The sequence below is a fragment of the Alligator mississippiensis genome, chromosome 4 (assembly GCF_030867095.1).
Source record: "Alligator mississippiensis isolate rAllMis1 chromosome 4, rAllMis1, whole genome shotgun sequence".
In the NCBI taxonomy this organism is placed as follows: Eukaryota; Metazoa; Chordata; order Crocodylia; family Alligatoridae; genus Alligator; species Alligator mississippiensis.
Window position 1 is genome coordinate 79,312,940 of NC_081827.1, and position 20,231 is coordinate 79,333,170.

The 20,231-nt window shown below is 43.3% G+C and overlaps 1 protein-coding gene across 1 annotated transcript in view; it reads right to left on the reverse strand.

Annotated features, from left to right (window-relative positions):
• The window catches only part of PPFIA2 (PTPRF interacting protein alpha 2), a 706,597-nt gene that overhangs the window by 639,231 nt on the left and 47,135 nt on the right, over positions 1 to 20,231 (reverse strand). The window contains exons 2-4 of the mRNA XM_059726131.1: positions 15,032 to 15,112; positions 12,052 to 12,316; positions 482 to 630 (exon numbers count right to left, since the gene is read on the reverse strand). The gene's annotated coding sequence lies outside the window, so the exon portion shown is untranslated. The remainder of the gene's footprint in view (positions 1 to 481; positions 631 to 12,051; positions 12,317 to 15,031; positions 15,113 to 20,231) is intronic.

The window sequence follows — 20,231 nt, forward strand, 5'->3', positions numbered from 1 at the left end:
GGCTAACAAAATAAACCAAATACGCTTTGAAAAGGGAACCACTGTTGAAGGCAAATCATACAAAGACAGAAGTTAATATGAGGAATACCTTCAGGGAAAACAGACAATTGGTTCAGGGCTAGAATGAAAGAACATTTTACTTTCCATTTCACCTGTTTTATATTATAATTGGTAAGATTAGTTAAAAAAATTACATGCCTTTTTGGATTGTGTTCTGCGTGCATTTTTCTTGAACTTGCTACAAATTAAAGCTTTTAAAAACGTCCTTTATGCACTTTATGAGACTATTCATCTACTCCATGACCCTTCATGAATGAAGAAATTGATTCTTTATTTGAAACTGGAACTCATCTGGGCAGGCCAGAGATTGATTTTGCTCTGATAATTGATGCATAATTTTTTTTTATTAAGATCCAACAAATAAGTAGTCTTCAGTAGTGAGACTAGCAACTGAGTTCAGTGGCAAATTCTGTATACTCACGGTAAAAGATGAACCAATCTGTGTCTTGTCCTCCCTGTTATTTGATGAAAATGTGTACTTGATCGTGGTACCAATTAATTCCACCGCAGACTGTTCTGGAGTCAGTGATGGGTCAGATTACAAAGGAAAAGTGATTCAGTTTTCAATACCTGTATATGTTTGTTAGGAGAAGAAAAGTATTATAGAGGTATCAATTTACCTTCATAATATATACAAAAATCACAGAAATGTTTTACTGAGAACCGCATTTTATTTTCACCCTCAGTAGGATTTACATGAATTATCTTTAATTTAATAAAATCAATGCTTTTTGAAAAAATCTAACTAGAAGCAAAGAAACTCATCTTTGTCTCTTGTATAGCATAATACTTAAAACATTTCTAATGTGGAAAAACATTTTACAGGCCATCAACAAATAATAATACACAGCACTTTTCATATTTAAAGCAGTTTACAAACATTAACATATTACCATATTTACCTGAATTCAAGATGACTCTGAATTTTAGATGACCCCCCATAATTAGATGTTATACATGGAAAAAGTATACATTTGTTATCATTTTCTATATATAATTTAATTATGGGGGGGTCATCTTAAGATTCCCCTCCCCCCCCCCCCCCCCCCCCCCCGCACTGGGGAAAAAAAAAAAAAGTGACAGGGGGTGAGGGATTCAGAGAGTCTAACTCAGGGGCAGGCAATTATTTCAGGCTGCCTAGTGAGTTTTGGCAAGCTGTTGAGGACTGCATGGGTAGCCCTGCCCCTTGACAGGTGCCCCGCACCCTGGTCACAATCTTGGAACCAGAAGTCCCACCCCTAACCTCTGACCTTTGCCACCAGAAGTCCCTCACCTTTGCCCTGGAAGTACTCCTTTGGGCAAGAGGGTTTGGTATCTTAGAACTGGACAAAAAACAAATTATGTACTAAAAATCAAATACCCATAATTATATATTTTTATTAAAATATATACTTTTGACCCAATTTGTGTGCGTTTGTGCTATATATGTAGAAGTGATTGCATAATAGCTCAAAATGCAATCTTACTCTTGTATAGTGCATGGGGTGTGGGGTTTGTGGAGAGCTGCGGATGCGTGTGTGTAGGTATGGTATTTGTGGGATGCACGATTGTGTTTGGAGGAGGGTGTGACTGTGGGGTTTGCGGGTATCTGGGGTGTGCATGGGAACACCCTGCAAACTCCCCCCTGAGCCAGTCAGCACCCATCCCCACTCTGCAATAGCACAGAGCCCAAATGCACCTGGTGCACTTCTCAGATCCAACTTTGGAGGAGGCTTCCTGGGCTTCTGGCACCCTGTGCTGGGTCCCCGCTGGCTTGTGCCACCCCCCCCTGCATGGCCTTAGCTGTACGCCACCCCACACTGGCCCCCAGGCTGGCCAGGCCCTTCCCAGACAGTCCCCATGTTTCTGGCAGCCCATAACACAAAAGTGGCTGTGGGCCCAATCCTGGTCCTGGCAGAGCCTCCCCACCCATCCTGGGGTCAGGGGGCAAGCTGCCAGCAGGCCACTGGGCCTCTGGTGTGTGGAGGGGCCTGCGTCTTCCCCTTCCCAAGGTGGTGCCACCCCCCAGGGCCAGCTGTGGGGGAAAGGAGAAGCTGGGCTCTTGCTGCTCCAAGCCTCATAGCCGTTTTTGCATTCTAGAGGCTCATGTCACTGCCAGGAGGCCGGGGGGCCACCAGGGAAGGGCTTGTCTGGCCCCCAGGGCAGTGCTGGGGAATACCCAGGGCTGCTGGTGGTGGCATGAGCCAGTGGGGATGTGGCATAGGGAGGTGGCGTGGAAGTTAAATCACATGCCTAAGGCTTGGGGCAGCAACAGCCCATCTGCTCCTCCTCGCAGGAGGCCTTGGAGGGTGCCGCTGCCCAGGGGGAAGATCTGGACCCCTCTTACCACAGGGGCCTGGTGGCCTGATGGTAGCTCAGCTCCTGGTCCTAGGACAGGTGGAGAGGCTCCTCCAGAAGGAGGATTGGGCCCATGACCACTTTTATGCTCCTTTGGCCTTCCCAGGCTTCCAGTGCCCAGGGCTGGGTCCCCACCGGCTCATGCCACCCTGTAGCAGCCCCAGGTGCCCCCTCTGTGTTGACTGCAGGGCTGGACAGGAGCTTCCCCAGCTGCCCCTGGGCTTGTAGTGGCCTCAGGAGCACAAAAGCATCTGCAGGCCTGCTTCTGCTCCTGGCAGAGTCTCTCTTTCCATCCTGGGGCCAGGGGGTGAGCTGCCAGCAGGCCGCCAGGTCCCTGTGGCGCAGGGGATGGGGGCCGGACCTCCCTGCCAGGGTGGTGGTGCCCTCTGGGACCTCCTGTGGTGGGGGAGGGAAGCTGGGCCATTGCTGCCCCAAGCCTCAGGCATGTGATCTAACTTCCGCTCCATTTCCTCCGCTTCTTCAGGCTTTTAGCCAGACAAGCTCCCCCTTTTCCCTGCTGGTGCAGCCCAGCCCAGGATCCATAGAGCCCTGCCAGCCTGTACTCTCGCTGCCTTATCTTGGGCCCTGCTGGTGCTGGCTCCAGGGCACTGGTGCAGGCCCTGTGCTCTCATCTGGCTCCTATGCATCTGCTCACCCCCAGTGGCCCAGTCTCAGTCCCAGGGTACAGGCGGGGACCAGTACACACAGTCCTCACTCAGTGCGCCCTGTGCTTGCCTGCCTGGGTGAAAGGATCCCAGCTGTCACTGGCTCCTGTGTGCCTGCTTGCTTCCAGCTGTGTGGGTGCACTACAGGACTCAGCAGGAGCTGGCCTGGTCCAGCCCTGAGGACTGGGGTGATCCCCATTGTCCCACATTCTTACCTGAATTTCCTGTACCAGTGCAGGCATGAACAGCACCACGGTCTCAGGCCAGAAGCCTCTGGTAGGCAGGGGCTGGGGGGCCTTCCTGTTCCATGCACCTGCCATGGCTTCCCCTGGGGCCTACTGCCCCTGGCTCCTGTCATCCTTAACAGGAGCCAGGGGAAGATAAATATTGATTTAAAAAAAAAAAAAAAAAAAAAAAAAAAAAAAAAAAAAAAAGTTTTTTAGGGGCCCTGCAGGCTGGAAAAAATGGCCTGACGGGCCAGATCCAGCCCATGGGCTGTATTTTGTCTACTCTTGGTCTAACTCCTACCTCTTGCTGCCCTGCTGTTTTCCTCCCTCCTACTTGAACCCCAAGGTGCATGACCCCTTGGTGTTGCCCCTTTTCTGCCTCGCCATCTGCTTAACCTTGAGCTCCAGCATGGCTCTGGCCTCACTCCAGACCAAGGCACAGGGCACATGGTTTCTCAGGCCAGCCCAGTAATAGCTGATGCAGTGGCAGCAGCTCTGGCTGAGCCCTAGAGCCCTGGCCAATGCTGCTGCCAGTGCTGTCACTTGCAATACTTGTATTCCCATCTTTCTATTAATTGACAGTTCTATTATCTCTCATACAAGGGCCCTGCATAGGGAAAGCACAGCCTCATGCCTCTCCACCCACCCAGTTCTATGCTCCCACCACTGCAACCTGTGAAACTAGAAGGAAATATAGTGTTGCAAATGCCTAATAAGATGTCAGGCATGCAGAACAGGAAATGAAAAGCTCAGTTAGTGACTGTAATGAACATAGATGCAGATGTGTTGAAAAAAATATTTGAAATCTGTTAATGACAACCCATGCAGTAGTAGTAAGAGACATCATAGTGGATACATCAGATGAAAAATTAATAGATTCATAGAAGAAGGGTCAGAAGGGACCTTGTAGATCATCAAGTCTGACCCCCCTCCCTGGGCAGGAGAGAAAACCAGGCTCAAATGGCCCCAGCCAGGTAGACATCAAGCCTCCTCTTAAAGACCCCCAGGGTAGGAGCCATCGCCACTTCCCTTGGTGATGAACCACAATTCAGCTTTCAAGAATCATTGCAAGAGAAACAGAGACCCAAGTGAAACAGAAATTCTTCATCCAGACCAGAATGATGACAATGCCACTAGTGATAGAGATTAAATGATTCCCTTTGTAGGTGTTGATGATGCCATTTACATACACAGATTCACAGAAGATTAGAGCTGTAAGGGACCTTGTGAGATCATAGAGTCCAGCCCCCCCGTTTTATGGCCCAATCTAATGCCCAAAATTCAAGATTTGGCAGTGACCAATGGTCCATCAAAAGTAAAGGACATGGATTTCCTTCTGGATGATCAGATTTACCATTTTTCTATGACATTTTTATACAGAAATTGTGAAAATGGCAAAGTTCTGAAGTGTCACTGGTTGCTTTACTCATGCTCCACTGACCAGGTTTTATGTTTCTGCTGCAAGCTCTTTGACTTGAATCCAAAATCATCCCTAGCATTTGAATTGTTGAATGATTGGAAGCATATGTTTCAGATTCTTGTGCATCATGATAAGTCACCTAGTTGTTTCAATTCCTGCTAAATGTGGGTCAAAGCAGAGCAAAGGGTAAAACAGGATACTTGCATAATCTTGGTGTTGATCTAGCCTTTAAACCAGCCCCATGTGTTCATCATAAAAAAAAGTGTCAGTTCAGTTATGAATGTGAGGATGAAATGGGTAACAGTCCAGAAGTCAAGTTCAAAGTTGAAATTTTCAACTGGCATATAGACACAGTTAAAGTGTCCATGGAAGAATGTTTGGAGCAAATGAATCAACATGTGACCCTTTGAGACTTTCTATATAACATGACACAACTTTCTGACAAAAGAACTATGAAGAAGCACAGTAAGTACCTTCATTGTGCTTTGACATACGGAAAAATCTCCTCTGCAAAGAACTCAGCTATCTCCAAAATTTACTTCCAATGCACTGTAGTGCTCCTCAAGAAGTTCTACAATTTCTTTACGACAATGAACTTCATGACAATTTCTGAAACATATGGATAACACTCAAGATCCTGCTAACCATAGCCCTATTGGTGGTGAGCAGCGAACGGAGCTTCTTGACTTTAAAGCTCATACAAACATATTTGCAATTAACCATAGGAGATGACAGGCTATCTTTGCTAGCTATCCTGTCTATTAAGAATGCTGTGGCACAAGCAATATCAGAATTTGTGGCAGCAAAGGCATGCAGAGTCATCTTCTGAGTCTTGGAATCTTGGTGAAACTTTTTTTTTTTTAAATTATTATTTATAACTTTAGTGTTTAATTTAAAATGTAGTTTGTCACAGCTACAATGTTATTTTTTATGACTTGTACCATTTATTTGAATAGAATTAAATTTAATTGAATTGTGTGTCATTTTCTCTTCTGTATTTTTTTTTAGTAAATTAAAAAACTTTGAGATGACATCTTAATTTGTTAAATGGACAGGGGTTAGGAGGACACACAACAAAATACAACTTTGCCCAGGTATCATTTTCCCTAATGCCGGCTGTGACTGACCATTAATCATACCGACTGAAGTGCTGCCTAAGGACAAATATACCTTTCTGAGTTTTCACCAATGAACACAAATATGATTTTTTTTTTTTTTCTGGATTGCCTGGCATCCGGAAGACTGCTTGCTAGTGTCAGCCTTTCAGAACACACAGACTCCAGCAGCCTACATATCAAAAGCAACAGCAAGATGCCATCTGAGAAAACACTCCATATGCCTCAGAAAAACAGACAAGTATTTCTGAAATGAAGTGAAAGACACCAGACCTTTAAATCTGTCCAGAACAGAAAATTTACCATATGTTTTATCTCCTGTGTCCACTTGTTCTTCTTGTTCATTTTCAACACTGGGCAATTTGCTAACTAAGCTGTCTCTGCCATCTTTTTCTTTTTTGTTGGGTTAAAAAGTTTTTTCCTCGTGATGTCTTTAAATACATTTAATCAGTTCAGATAAATATTTCAATTAGATTTTCTCCTACTTTCTCACATTTTGGAGACTGGAGTTGATTTAGTCTGTTCTCTCTCCTCGTTGTAATGTCATTCTCTTGGCTTGTGTTTAGTACATCACACAACTCTAACTTATGGATAATTATTAGTAAAAGTCTGGTTTAGTTTTGTACTTTTCACTGTAATGACAAAGTTTGTTATAACAGAACCTGGATACCTCATAGAACTATATTCCTAAGTTTCTCCAGTTGATCAGAGAAGTGGCACTCTTTGAAGTAAAAGCTTCAGCAAACAGCTGAATGGTTCATCCTTAATTCATCCACCTGTTGTGAATTAAGTGGGTTGTGAATCAATCAGTACAAATGATATGGGTCTATTGTACTATTTAGTGAAGAGGGCTTTAAATTAGGTTTGCCAGGGAATGGAGAACAAAACCCTGAGCTAAGTGGGGAACCTGAAGAACCAGAAGCAGGAGGAGACAGCAAGGGAGGCCTCATTCTTCCTGAGAAAGTAGGGCAATCAGCTAGTCACCTCAGGAGTCTGTACATGAATGCACGGAGCTTGGGAGGAGTATAAGACTATTACTTGGGCATGCAGGGATGAAGTCAGGAAAGCCCAAGCGCAATTGGAGTTGTAGCTAGCAAGGCTAACAAGAATATTTTACAAGTATATTAGCAACAAGAGGAAGGTCAGGGAAAGTGTGGGTCCCTTACCGAATGGAGGAGGCAACTTAGTGACAGATGAGGAAAAGGCTGAAGTACTCAATGCCTTTTTTACCTCGGTCTTGACAGGCAAGGTCAGCTCCTAGATTACTGTACTGGGCAGCACAGTTTAAGGACAAGGTAAGCAACCCCCAATCATGAAAGAAAAGTTAGGGACTATTTACAAAAACTGGATGTGTACAAGTCCATGGGGACAGAGGCAGTGCATCTGAGGGTGCTGAGGGAGTTGACTGATGTGATTGCAGAGCTGCTGGCTATTATCTTTGAAAAGTCATGGTAATTGTGGGTGGTCCTGGATGATTGGAAAAGGGCAAATATAGTGCCCATCTTTAAGAAAGAGAAAAAGAAGGATTCTGGGAATTGCAGACCAGTCAGCCTCATCTCAGTTCTTGGAAAAAAATAGTGGAGCAGGTCTTCAAAGAATCCATTTCTAAGCACATGGAGGAGAAGGTGGTGATTAGAAACAGTCAGGCATGACTTGCCCTTGGTGAATCCATGCTGACTAACCTGACTGCCTTCTATGATGAGATAACTGGCTCTATGGATGCGGGCAAAGCAGTGGATGTGGTATACCTTGACATTACCAAGGCTTTTGATACTCTCTCCCACAGCATTCTTGCAAGCAAGCTGAGGAAGTATGGGTTGGATGAATGGACTGTAAGGTGGATAGAAACCTGGCTGGATTGTCAGGCTTAATGGGTAGTAATCAATGGCTCAACATCTGGTTGGCATCTGTGTCATGGCGCGGGGTCCTGCAGGAGGGCCGTGATCTCCTCAAGGCCCCCTTTCCCATGCCAAGTTGGCCCAAGGGCACCCTCAAATTCTCATCCGCCACATCTTTGGTGTTCAACTATATTAGGGAGGCTGCCTTCATGTCTTCTTGGACATGGTTTAGATGTGCTCTGAGCCGCGTGGGCTCCTGGACCCCTTTGTGGGCCCCATTCTATAGTGGGTGTTTTGGGGCACCCTAGCCGTATGGGCTATGTGTGGCTCCAACCACCCCTTTACCACACCCCAAGCCTTGCAGATGGAATAGACATTGTTCTGTCTGGGCCCTGTTATAATTCAGCCCCCTTGTCCTCTCTGGGCCCTGCATGGCCCTGTCTTGCTCTGCCCCCCTCTCTCTGGGGCTTCTCAACAATGCTGCCCCCCTCTCTCTGAGGCTAGGGTCAGTGCACCCTGACTGCTATGCCCTCAATGGCGCTGGGGTCCCCACACTGCTGTGGGTCCCCTATGAGGCCTCCTCCAAACCCTAATAGCCTCACCCAAACCACCGGTCTTTAAACAGCAACACAACCACAAGCCCCCTCAGCTATAACAAAACTTAAAGCCGCTCGGCTAAAACCACGTTACTCAAACACTCCAGGGATGCACCATCCTTTACCCGGCTTCGGCTGTACCTGCAGTCAGGCCTCTCCTCGCAGCTTTGCTCAGGGAGAGCTCCTTCCTCTCTAGCTGCTGGCAGGGAACTCCTCTGGCCTCAGCCCCTACGGTTTATAAGGGAGCCAAGCCTTGCCCCTTTCAGTCAGCTGACCGCTGGCAGGTGTGATCGCTTGGTAGCTCCAGTTGCCCCTGGTAACCAACAGCTGTGCTCTTTACTCACTGCTAGGGCTCTTTCCCTAGCAGTTTCCCCTCTTTAGGAGCAGTGTACCCAGGTACTCTGTGACAATCTGGTATTCAAGTGGAGTGTCCCAGGGGTTGGTCCAGGGGCTGGTTTTGTTCAACATCTTCAATAACGATCTAGAAGATGGGATGGATTGCAACCTCAGAAAGTTTGCAGATGACACCAAGCTGGGGGTATAGTAGATACACTGCAGGGTAGGGCTAGGATTCAGAGTGACTTAGACAAATTGGAGGATTGGGCCAAAAGGAATCTTGTGAGGTTCAACAAGGACAAGTGCAAAGTCCTGCACTTAGGACAGAAAAATCCGATGGACTGCTACAGCCTGGGAACTGACTAGTTAAGCAGAAGCTCTGCAGAAAAGGACCTAGGTTTTACAATGGACAATAAGATGGATATGAGTCAGCAGCGTACCCTTGTTGCCAAGAAGGCTAACAGCATACTGGGCTGCATTAGTAGGAGTAATGCCAGCAGATTGAGGGAAGTAATTATTCTACTCTGTTCTTCACTGGTGAAGCCATATCTGCAGTACTGTGTCCAGTTTTGGATCCCCTACTATAGAAAGGATGTGGACAAGTTGGAGAGAGTCCAGCAGAGAGCAACAAAAATGGTTAGGGGCGCACATGACTTATGAAGAGAGGCTGAAGGAACTGGGCATATTTAGTTTGCATAAAAGAAGACAGAGGGGATTTGATAGCAGCCTTCAACTACCTGAAGGGTGGTTCCAAAGAGGATGGAACTAGACTGTTCTCAGTGGTGACAGATGACAGAAGAAGGAGCAATGGTCTCAACTTGCAGCAAGGGAGGTTTAGGTTGGATATTAGGAAAAAAAAACAACTTTCTCAGTAATGTTCTATATATTCTGGATGATTCCTCTCTAATGAAAATAGTAGTGAAAAAGAAAACTACTTAAAAACAAACAAACAAGGAGTGCCTCAAAAAGGAAACTCAGTTTTCTAAGCTCAGAAGAAAAGCCTTTCAGAAGTCAAAGGAGGTACAGCTTGAAAACCATGAAAATCCTTGAGAAAACAGAGCACAGTCCCATGAAATTTAGGCCATCTCTTCTGAACTCCTCTTTAGAGTACCCCAGGAGACTTCTATTTATTTGCTTCTTTATATCTCTTCTATGGTTGCGCAAGACAATCCAGCAGTGTAGAAATGAGCATCCTGTTTAGATAAAAATACCCCTTGATCCTAAAGCACCTTCTGCTCTTGACACACACCATTTAAACCCTTAGGATATGCAGTTATACTTTGTAGTCTCCCATCAGGTATGAAATGTGATAAGTCTTGACAGGGAATGGAATGCAGAGCAAAAAAAAATAATGAATCCCATTTTTATGCTTTGTGGTCCATTGCAGGTCTAGCTGCTCCTCTTCCCACTTTGTGGTTCTCCGAGTCCACTTCCTCATATTTTCACCTCCTCATGTGTCAGGCCTCCTGCTTCCTCCCTGGAGTAGCGTCATGCAGATGCAGTTCTCCCACTTTTAGACTGGAGCCTCAGATACTGTATCCTGTGTGTCACCTGTTTTAACTTAGCAGGTCTGACTGATTTCAGCTTCTGTTCTTCTTTACTTTGAGAGTCTGTGACCAGGCAACTTTCTTAGAATCAAATAACTTATTAATTTTAGCTGTAAGAACAAAGCATAAGAGAGAAAAAGATTTTTAAAAGCACACCCAGTCTGCAGACCACTAGGATGATTATGTGGCTGGCCTAGTTTCTCTAGGCATCCAGTCTCCAGCAACCTACTCAGCAAGTTACTTTCCCATAGAAAGAGTGTCACTTTTCATCCAGAAGCCAGGGAAGAGTGGCCCTGAAACTAGTTTTAAGAACACTTTAGATGGCTTAAAGTTATGCCACTCCAGGGTAGGTTTATCTCTGATCCATGTTACTCAGGCTTGTGTTCCATTAATATGCAGCCACTCCCCACAGATGAGCTGCCCAGGTTGCAGTCCTCCAGCAACCCAGGATGCAGCATCCCCTCCTCACTCTCTTGTTCTTTGTGGACAAACTTTCTACCTCCTGAACTCTATTGCCCAGGGGCTGGTTATGGCATCAAGCGAAGAGTGGGGTCAAGGAGGGGTGAGGGGCAGAGAATGAGTTTGGGGGCTGGATCAGGTCCCCATGAGCTGGGGCTTCCTTCCTGGGGCAGGGGCAGTAGCTCCCCCAAAAGCACCTTCTCTTACTGCTCCCACCTCCCAGCCACCCCAGGAAGTATGACCAGTACACCCCCACACCCAAATTCCAATGTATTAAACCACAAGACCTTCATTTCTCCTTAATTTCTTTTTAAATTCTTTTAAAAAATAATTTATTTTTATTTTATCCATCAGTGACTGACTTATTTCATTGCATCATCTTTCCTCAAGCTCCAATTTCAGTACCCACCTCCATCCTATTAATTCTGCCAGCTTCATATTCCTGCTCCTGCCCCCATATTTCACACCTCCCCACTTAGAGCAGGGGTAGGAGTCTGCCCTGGCTCACCAGCCTGGTAGTGGCAAGCCATAGCTGTGGAGGTGGGGGACAGTCAGAGAAGATTTTTAGCCTTAATGTGTAGTTGCTCCAAGCTCAAGCTAGTACTAACAGTGATCAACATTTAAGAAGCTCAAAATGCAGCATGTGACTAGGCCCTTCAAGACTAACTTCTTCCTACATGCATAAGTTTTCATAGGCAATGGTCTACTTTGTCTAGACTAGCATCTAATGAACAAGGCTGTCACCTATGAAAGCTTATGCCTTTTTGAATGAGTTAGTCTCCAAGATGCCACCCTGCCCTTCTTTCTGCTTGACTTCAGACTAGCACAGCTAACCACCTCTCACCTCTTATCCAGCACAAGCTTCTTTTTCTCCTTAGTTCCTGGGCTTTTTAGCCCTCAGCGTAGCTAATGACTCATTTACTATCCTAAAGCTACCCACAAATGTTTGCTGAGGGGGTGCTGTATTGAGTCATTGTTTTGCCTTCCTGTGTTTGTCCAAAGAGCTCTGTTGATTTAATTCTGAAAAGTGAGACTCTCCATTAGCAACAAGAGGTTTGGGGGAGCTGAACAGCCTGTTAAGATAACGGTCATTGTCAACATCAGCCTTCCAGATTTGGGGATGACCCAGACATGGCACCTACTGTAATTCAATCTCTTCATTTCAGCAGGATGAGAAATCAGTTGAAGGATTCCTAAGGATGTAGTGAGAATGTGTCTGACTCACTAAATCCATTTGCAACAAAAAGCTTCACTCTCATTCCCTGCCCTGCCACCCACAGTCCTAAGGCAGACGCATAGTTTGTGATTTCTATTGCTGTTGCTTTTTAAGTCTAGTATGCTTTTCTTGGAGATTGTTACTGTTTCGCTGCTCAAAGAGGACAATACTTTCTTTGACTTCCCCTTGAAACTGCTATCCCACAATGAATAAGATGGAATGTCAGTTGGTTTACCATTTGCTTTTTTGCCTTCCCTCTAGGTGATCATACTCCAGCTCTCCCACTATATATACATGCACTCATTGTTCATATGCATGTCCAGCCCAAAAGAGATGGAACTTCATTGTCAATGCTTTCATGCTGTAGAATAGCTTAGTGTAATACAACAGTACTGGATAGTCAGTCAAATGATCTAGTCCTCAGAAAAGAACATAAGAAATGTTGGTTGAAGTTCTCCAGCTGCCAGGAATGTTGCCTGTACAATGCCCAGATTTCCTGTCTGTAAAGTAAAAGAGTGAGAGGCACTATTATCTTAACTTGTGAATACTATCGATAAGTATAGACATTCAAAAATCCCAAGCCTTAATTGATTCAATCTTTGCAGGTTAGTCTCACCTGGGTAAATTGAACTGATTTGCAAGTGAATAGACATTTGGGAAATGCAGAAACATTTCTGCAGTGGTTCAGGCTAGAAGCCGGGGGGCACTAGAGCGAGCCCTTGGCTGAAGGGAAACTGAGCCAGGGGCTGTGGGGTGTGGCCAGGCCCCAGCAAGCTGAAACCCCCACTCTGGCCTGAAGTGGCCCCTGCTGGGATGTGCTTGGAGGAGGAAGGGGGAAGCAGGGGCTGCTTCCCTCTTCCTCCTCCAAGCACATCCCAGCTGGGATTTCCCACCCCTGCCTTCACTATGTCTTCACTACTCGAGCAGCAGGGGGCATGGCAGCAGCAGCATGAAGTGAATGGAGATGAAGCGAGGTTTAATCCTCCCCCTCTGTCCCCTTTCCACCATCGTGTACCTGAGCTGGGGTCTGCCTGGCCAGGGCGGAGCAGCCCGTGTCAGCATTGTGCCCCTTCTCACTGCTGCAGCAGCAGGGGCATGGTCCCCTGAAGTGAAGATGGCAGGAAGGGGGACTTTTACAGTGAGTGAGATCGGCCCTGGGGGACTGACTGGTATCTGGGGGGCATAGTGCCGGACTAAGGAAAGTAAGGAAGAGGATCGTAAGATACAGAAAAGGAAATAAAATGATATGTAATACATGGGGATGGTACTGACACAGATAGTGAGAATGGAGTACCTAGCCTAGGCCTGTATCATGTGAACAAGGATGATAAATTAGTCATCTGGCTGACACCCTGGGTTGTTGGGAAATCCCTAAAATGGAGTTAGATAAAGGATCTACAGTGTCTATTATCTCATATTCTAAATAAAGAAAACCCTTTTAAAATATGAAATTAAAAACATGAGAGAAGATTATGCCAAGGGGCTGGTGTCAGTGCTGTAGAATCTAATAATAAACAGCATCTCTTAGACTTACATAATTGAAAAAGGGGGACCTGCTCTGTGGGGTCATGAATGGTTCAGAGAGATTCCCCTGGACTAGAATTGTGTAAAGATGCTACATGCATTTTCAAAAGTCCCCCTGCAGAAACAGTTAAACAACAATTAGAAGGGATATTAAACCAGGCCTCTGAACTGTTCAGTGAAGGCATAGGAACTTTAAAACACATCAAAGGTAGGATAATGATCAATTAAAATGCCCAGGCCTAGTTTCACAAAGCTCAGCCAGTTCCTTACAGCTGGCATGCTAAAGTAGATGCAGAATTGGATCATCTAGAAAGAGAAGGCATAGTTTTAAATGTTCCCTGGATTGAGTGGGCCATGCCTATAATGCCGAATGTAAAAAACACAGTGCAGTAACATGAGGACTTGAAAGTTACTGTAAACCTTGTATTGAAAGTTGATAAATATCCCTTACCTCAAAATAAAGATATTTTTGCCACATTAGTAGGGGGGCAGAGATTTAACAAAATTTAGCAAAGGATGGAAGTAGATGATTCAATTGGTAATCTTACCACAAATATGCAAAAAAAGTTTATACTGGTATAATAGATTAGTGTTTGGCATTGCCTCCCCTCAACGGATCAAGTTCTATAAAGCATTTCTGAGAAAAGTGTTATTTGGATGACGTTATTGTAACTGATGAAAACAATGAAGAACATCTGAAAAATCTGAAGAGAGTATTGGAATATCAGGAAGAATATGGGTTTCAAGAAAATCACAAGAAATGAAACAAATAGAGAAACTTGTTAAGGGATGCCAACAGGTAGAGAAGATGCCTAAAATCAGTAGAATTACATCCACAGGAATGGCTTTCTATTTCCTGGCAATGGATGCATACTGATTTTGCAGGACAATTTTTGGAATGATGTACCTAGTGGTGGTGGACGTTCACTCCAAATGGCCAAAAGTTTTCTGCAAAAACTGTTACAGCAGCACAGACAGTAGAAAAATTGCAGAGTCTGTTTGTAAGGATCAGAGTGCCCGAACAAGTTGTAATCAATCATGTCCCATGATCCAGTTCAGATGAATTTCAAGAATTCATGGCGAAAAATGTTACCTGGCACAACATTTCTGCACCATAACACCCAGTCACAAATGGGCTGGCTGAATGATTTGTACAGTCTTTCAAAAATACCCTCCATGAAAGAAGAGTCAGAACAGTAGAAGATAGCTTGCTTTTTGCTAGTATACTGGAATTCCATGCATGCTTTAACAAATGAGATGCTGGCAATGCTTTTTATGGGCCAGAATCTCAGGTCACAGTTCGACTTATTAAAACTGGACTTGCAGCAACATGTGAAAAATCACCAAATCAATCAGGTCACGAAAAGGGGAATACATGCTCCTTGGCAACTATATGTAGGCTGAAAGGCACTGACCTATGATTACTGGGAATTTAAGAAATAGCACTCTGTGGTTGTGAGTGCACACAAAAGTCCTTTATCATACGTAGTGCAAGTGACACCAAAAATTGTTTAGCACATTGATTAATTATGAAACACAGGCTTGACTGCTGAACACGGCACAGCTGCAACAGTTGAAGCCCCACCTGTTGTTGGGCCCTCAGCTTTGTAACTTACAGCGATGACCAGTAATACTACACAAGCTAGTAGCAATGCTGACTGGCCAGGACCCAACAAGGTTGAGCTACTTACATCTGGTAAGGTAACATCTGAATCCAACATGGATGAAGAAGGGCCACCTCCTCAGGACTGTCTTCAAAGGAGTGGTAGTCACTGTGTAGGAAAGAGAGGTAAACGTGAACCTGACATAGTAGTTGGTGCAGCAGATTCTCAGGAAATTGGTAAAGGTAAGCAACATTAACCAGAAAGGAAGTGCAAGCCACTTGAAAGGACTATAGTCTGTGCATTATGCCACTATCATTTCAAAATGGGGGGAGAAAAATTGAGATACGTGAATATGTTGAATCTGCACACATAAATCTAAAGTTACTTTCTGTTCAATCCACTAATGCCAATGTATATATAATTTTACTTTGCATTTATAATATATCCTGTACCACCCGGTATGGCAAAACTCTTTCCCACTCGTGACTGGAATCATATATTTATGAACGCGTTGCACAAACTTAACATTTACCTTCTTTAATTTCTATGAAGGCTCGCGTAAGAGGAACTAACAAATATAATTTGTTTACTTATATTTCATTATTCTACACAGGGTGAAGTATCTATTTTAGCTTTTACAACAGTGAAATAGAATTGTACTATCTGAAATGGTTAACAAATTCCTGGTGCATGGACATTATGCAAATTGTACATTTCTTAGAAGAAATAAGAGGACAATGGATTAATGGGAAATTTTAAATACTGGCCTAATGAAGAAAAAACTATCTAGCTTCTCTCTAACAATTTGCAGCCTGTCCTATACTCCTAAGTGCGTTTGCATCACTTGCACGAAGAATGAGGGCCAAATTAAATAGATTTCCCCTACTTTGTTTTATTGTTCACTGCTTCATTTTATCTTTACTTGTATATCATCCTACGCTATGTTCTGTTTTAATTTTGTGTAAATGGGTAGAATAGATAATCTTATTGTATACTTTTACCAAAAATTACAAATTAGATAAATTTTGTTATTTTAGTATATATCATTTTATTGTTCATTTTCTTTGATTATTTTAGCTAAACTATAAGCAAACTACTGGTACTATACTGCAAAAAGTGATTCCATGCAAAAATGCATTATTAAAACAACTAATTGTTATTAAAATTGGACATAGGGAATTAGATTAGTAGATGTTATGTTCGGAAGGTTCTGTTCATCTTGTCTGACCTCCTGCATAATATAAACAATAGAATCTAAGTCATTTCTCTCTTAAGCCCATCAAACCTGCCTAAAACTATGGAGGTCATAAAGGCCAATCATTTTCCTCTTCTGGTTTTAAATTTTCAATCAACTTATTCTTTTGTCTTGGATGAACCAATTCTCTCATTGCATTTCACTTAATCCTACTTTTCATTTTGTTGCCACCTATCTGTACTGTGCTTTCACTTTAAGTTCTTACCTTAGCTTCAATACTACAGCTCAAATTTTTTACCCTTTTTACTTCTGATCTTTCACAACTCTTGTAAAAGGGGCCCTCTACCCCTGTTAGTGGAGATGTGAGAAGGGCAGGATTAGAGCTAACAAAGCAAATGAAGCTTAGAGAAAGCCTGGCTGTAAGGGGCACCAATTGTGATTACTTTGGTTAAACTGAGCTGCAGGATCCAGCCTGAAGATTGTAGGCAGCAGAAAGCAGGGCAGCTGAACAGGGAGTCAGCAGCACCTGAGCCCTATTGGCAGAGAGCTGGGTCATATGACCAGAAGGGGGTAGAGCTTATGTGCATATAAACCCAGCCTCTGGCATACAACAGAAAGAAGGTGAGGGAGATTGCAGGCTGAGAGTCTGACCATCAAGGGCTTGTCAGACACCAGGGTGGACTATCCAGCCTACTACAATTCCCCTTTTATTAGGTCATTTAGCTTATAATTTACCACATTTTGGTTTGTCTATTCCTATCTCTAACTATAATAAGCCAAAATCTGATATTAACCCAACATGGATGAATTTGTCACATTTTGTCTTAACTGAAAATTGTCTTAAGGTTCTTTTTTTCCCCTTTCCTTCTTGTCACTGACTTAGGGGTAGAAGATGTCTGTTTTCTGTGTTATTTATCTGTGGTTATTGTGGATGAATATTTGTAACTCAAATGCAGTATTCTCATTATTTTTACATGTCAAGAAAACTTTAAAATCTAGTCAATATTTTTGTCTTTTATTTTCCTCCTTGGGTGATGGCTGTTCAGAGTGACTAACCCAATCATTGATTCTAAGTAACAGAGCTTGCCATTTGACTGTGAGCCTTAGAAGTCTTTCTTAGAAAACTTAGGCATCATAAAACTAAGAATCCTTTTAAATCATGATCTTGAAACATCAAAAATATTTTCTTGTGAAGAGAAAGGAGGACAATGGCAGAAAAGATGAGCCCAAGGCCTCACTTAATAAGTTTTATTTCATACCCATTATAGGATTTGTCTGTCAAAAATGCATTATATGTGGAAGCATTGAAAAATAAGCAACATTGTGCATCTAATCCTACAGCTATTACTTATTAGACTAGTCCTCTGAAATCTTAAGTCTTTTATATACACTACTTAAAAGGATTAGTGTAAATTTTGCCATGATTCTTTTTTTCAAACCAATGACACTCTTGTCCCTGGTACCATGTCTTGGAGACTCTGAGAGTACCCACTTGAATTTTTTTTTTTTAATGAAATTCCTCATTTGTATTAATATAAATAAGGACATGTCTCAAGGGACAGAGAAAGCATAAATACTGTATCATTAGTTTCAAAGTATCCCTATCAAACTGCTTCTTTACACAACTGCAGAGGCACAAGAGAGGCACAAATAAAAATATTAATTGCAACAAAAATGTTTGTGTTCTGCTACAATAAGATTTTACCAACCCACAAGAATGCTAGGTTAGGCAATGTGGCTAAACTAAGACAAGTTCATTGAAAGTAAAAATAACTCTGTAAGCATTGTGCAAAGTGTACCTAACTCAGCCATGAGAGGATTGTAGATTTTGAAAAGAAAGGTGCAGATGGCGTGATGCATCATCACATATATAACACAGCACCAATTAAAGAAAAGCTAGAAGTTTTACTAATATGCTATGTTATTCAGTTTAACATCAAAGTAAATACCAATATAACTATTGGAATGTGTGCTAATTTGCTAGATTATATATAAAGTTTAAAGAAACAAAACAGACTAGGAAAAAAAGTCAAAAGATATTGTGTCATTAGTCCTGGAGTCATTATAGTTCAATGTACATCTTTTTATTCAGATTTTTTAAAAAAATCTAGTCTTCTTGAGCATCTTGATAGTGACTCCTATACTTCACTGCCAGTCCTTTTTACACCTGAGTTAATATTACTACATCTAAGTTAAGGTTTTTACCTAGAGCTAAAAACAGCCTGCAAGGCTCTGAAATAGGAAAGATACATTAGACAGCAAAATTACAGGAAAAGGGACCATCAAGACCATTAAAAAAAAAAAAAGAGAGGGTTGTTAGCACCTGTGAAGTGGGGAAAGATTAGCAGGATGTAGGTAGATGATAATGAACTATGTGATATACAGCCAAGCCCTCAGATACCACCAAATTTGCACTGAAGAGAACACCCCGGATTGCCACCTCACCAATCTTAAAAAGGCTTTCACCCAACAAGGGTATAGGTTGTAGCCATGTTGGTCTAAGGACATAGGCAGACAAGGTTCCTTGGGTGAATCTGATATCCTTTATTAGACCAACCCAAATAGGTGGAAAATAATTATTAAGCAAGCTTTCGGGTTCAAAAACCCTTCGTCAGGCTAAGGAAGTTTCAGCAGTTGGTGTGTGCTCTTCTTGGATGGAATGAAAAGTAAAGAAGTCAGTGGCTGGGCTGGTATGCATACAAGACAGGTAATCAGTGAAAATGTAGATTGAGGAGTCAATGGGTGAGAGACAGGCTGGGGGCGGGGGGGGGGGGGGGGAGAGAGAAGGGGGATGAAAGTGGAGAGATACCTGGAGAGAAGGGGGATGAAAGTGGAGAGAGACCTGGGGAGTCAGATGTCAGGCAGGTTATAATGTGTCATAAATCCAATGTCTATATTTAGTCCATGATTTTTAGTATCCAGGAGGTTGATGAAGTGGAGTTCATAGGCTCATCTCTGGGAACTGTTTTGTAGGTTTCCTTTGAGGATCAGGACTGAGAGATTGGAGAGAGAGTGGTTTTCTTGTATTTTATCATTCTGGATACTGATCATCGTGTCTAAAAAGGAGATGCTGGTGCTGGAGTATTCTAGAGAAAGTTGGATGGAGAGGTGGTGATTGTTGAATTTCTGATGGAACTCAATCAGAGTTTGTAGGTTTTCAGTCAAACTGATGAAGATGTCATCGATGTATCTTAAGTATAGCAAGGGTTTGATGGTGCAGTTCTTGAGGAAGTCTTCTTCCAGGTGGCTCATAAAAAGGTTGGCATACTGTGGGGCCATTTTAGTGCCCATAGCTGTTCCCACCTGGAAGAAGACTTCCTCAAGAACTGCACCATCAAACCCTTGCTATACTTTAGATATATCGATGACATCATCATTTGGACTGAAAACCTACAAACTCTGATTGAGTTCCATCAGAAATTCAACAATCACCACCTCTCCATCCAACTTTCTCTAGAATACTCCAGCACCAGCATCTCCTTTTTAGACACGATGATCAGTATCCAGAATGATAAAATACAGACCACGTTATACAAGAAACCCACAGACCAACATACATATCTGCACAGAACCAGCAATCACCCGAAACACCAAAAAAGCTGTGATATACAGCCAAGCCCTCAGATACCACTGCATTTGCACTGAAGAGAACACCCGGGATTGCCACCTCACCAATCTTAAAAAGGCTTCCACCCAACAAGGACACTCCTCCAGAGAGATAGATCGCCTGTTTGAAAGAGCCACCCAGATACCACGTGAAGAACTGCTGCAGTACAGAAGAAACCCCCCCACAAATCTCACACCGCTGGTTATGACATATCACCCCTCCCTTGAACCTGTACGGAAAATACTCAAACAATTGCAACCCATACTAGACAGAGACCCTATTCTTAAAAAGATCTTCCCAGAGCCACCCATCCTAGCCTTCAAACAAGCACCGAACCTTGCTAACCTCATCACCAGAAGCAAACTTCCTCAAGCCCAGAACACACCAAAAGGATCCAGACTGTGCCATGACAAGAAATGCAAAACCTGCCAACACATCTGCACCACCCCCACTATTACTACACCCCACAACAGAGCCACCAGCAT